The sequence below is a fragment of the Colobus angolensis genome, unplaced genomic scaffold, assembly GCF_000951035.1.
Source record: "Colobus angolensis palliatus isolate OR3802 unplaced genomic scaffold, Cang.pa_1.0 Scaffold30, whole genome shotgun sequence".
Classification (NCBI taxonomy): domain Eukaryota; kingdom Metazoa; phylum Chordata; class Mammalia; order Primates; family Cercopithecidae; genus Colobus; species Colobus angolensis.
In genome coordinates this window covers 5735465-5737487 of record NW_012116266.1, presented here as the reverse complement: position 1 = coordinate 5737487, position 2023 = coordinate 5735465, and the positions used below count along the sequence as shown (strand labels likewise).

General features: G+C 36.8%; 1 protein-coding gene across 1 annotated transcript in view; it reads left to right on the top strand.

Annotated features, from left to right (window-relative positions):
* The window catches only part of NBEAL1 (neurobeachin-like 1), a 206959-nt gene that overhangs the window by 114424 nt on the left and 90512 nt on the right, over nucleotides 1-2023 (top strand). The window lies entirely within an intron of this gene.

The window sequence follows — 2023 nt, the reverse complement described above, 5'->3', positions numbered from 1 at the left end:
CTGGCTCAGCTCACCGCAACCTCCGCTTCCTGGGTTCAAGCGATTCTCCTGCCTCAGCCTCCCAAGTAGCTGGGATTATAGGCACGCACCACCACACCTGGCTAATTTTTTGTGTTTTTAGTAGAGACGAGGTTTCACCATGTTGGCCAGGCTAGTCTCGAACTCCTGACCTCAGGTGATCCGCCTGCCTTGGACTCCCAAAGTGCTAGGATTACAGGTGTGAGCCACCGCACCCGGCCCTGTTGCATTCTTTATATCCATCTTGGAGGTTAATGATACATTTTTAAAATTCTGCTATAAAGAAACCAGTTTACTTTTGTTTTGTCCTACTGTTTCACCAGCTATTTGAGCATAGAGCATGTTTTGTTATTTTAACTTAGTTATTAACAAATGCTAGTTTGGGAAAAGCTGCTCCAGAGGATTTTAAAAATAGTCAACGGTTTTTTATTGACTCATTTATTAAACGGTACTCATTTATCGGAGTACCCATTTGCTTAAAACTTATTGAGTGTCTTCTTAGTGTCAAGAATTATGCTATACCCTTAGGATACAAAGATAAATAAAGTGTCTGTAAGAAGTTTACAATCTAAAGTAAAATAAATATTTTTTAAAAATAAGTTCAACATAACTTTATGAGCATTTGTTTTTCTTTTTAGCTACCATTTATGGGGTGTTGACAATATGTTAAGCACTATGCTAAGTGCTTCATGTGTATTGTTTCACTTAATCTTCACAAAAGCCCTGAGAGGTATATGGTATTATCTGTTACTTTTCTAAGCTTTAGTTTTCTGAAGCACAGTAAGTAACTTGCTTAGACTCATAATTGTAGTGAATCCTGGAGTTAGAACCCAGCCTGTTTAATTTATATCCTTAACTAATATACAATATTTCTTTGTTGGAATAATGTACAAAATAATAGTGAGGGTGCAAATGAGGAGTGGTTTGTTTTTCCAGGAAGCTAGAAAATCATAAAGAAGATGGTTTCATTTGTGTTTTAGAAGACAAGGTTGAGGAGGGATGCATGGTAAATATCACTTAAAAAGGCATAGACTGTAAAACTGGGTTCTACATGTATTTGGGTATAGGGCACTGAGCAAGAGGAGATGAGACTAGAGAGCAAGGTCACATTATAGCAAACCTCCTATGTCAGAGTAAATAATTGGCAATGGATAGAATTTTAAGCAGAAGAGTAATATTATCAGGTCCACGTTTTAGAAATGGTCTTAAGCTGCAGCGTGAAAGTTGGATTGGAGGGGTAGGATTCTAGAGGCAGTCATACCGCTAGGAGATTATTGTGTTAAAACAGGTCATAGATACACAGTTTTTAGTTACAGACTACAGTAGTAACTGGAGAAAGATGTGTGTCTCTGAGACGGATAACGTTTACGTTAAATATTTGGTTTATTAAAGCAATTTTTCTCATTTGTTTAAAGAGGAAAGCAGTAGCTACATCATGTGTGCTAAAATTTGTAGGTTTACTTTATTTTGGAATAGGGATTAGATTAGATTCAAGGATGCTTCATTACCTGAAAATTTGGATTGAATATAAAGTTAACATGCCTTTACAAATGGAGGTTAACAAATAACTTTGTTTCTAAAGTTGCAGACTAAGCTCTTACTCTGAATACAGCCAGAATTGTCTGGTAGCAACATGAGGGAAAATAGTATATTATTCCTGTAATTGTATTTTTATATCATGATTTTTTGTTCTGTGATTTATCTCTCATTTTAATCACACGTTTTATGTGTATCTTGAAATTGTGCCTAGGGAAGTGCTAATGGAAATAACACATTGAATTTTTTTAAAGCCAAAAATCTGTTTTCATGTGTTTGTTTAAAAGATGAAAATTTAAAAAGTATGACTGGCGAGGCCGGGTGCAGTGGCTCATGCCTGTAATCCCAGCACTTTGTGAGGCTGAGGTGGCGGATCACCTGAGGTCAGGAGTTCAAGACCAGCCTGGCCAACATGGTGAAACCCCATCTCTACTAAAAATACAAAATAAGCCGGGTATGGTGGTACATG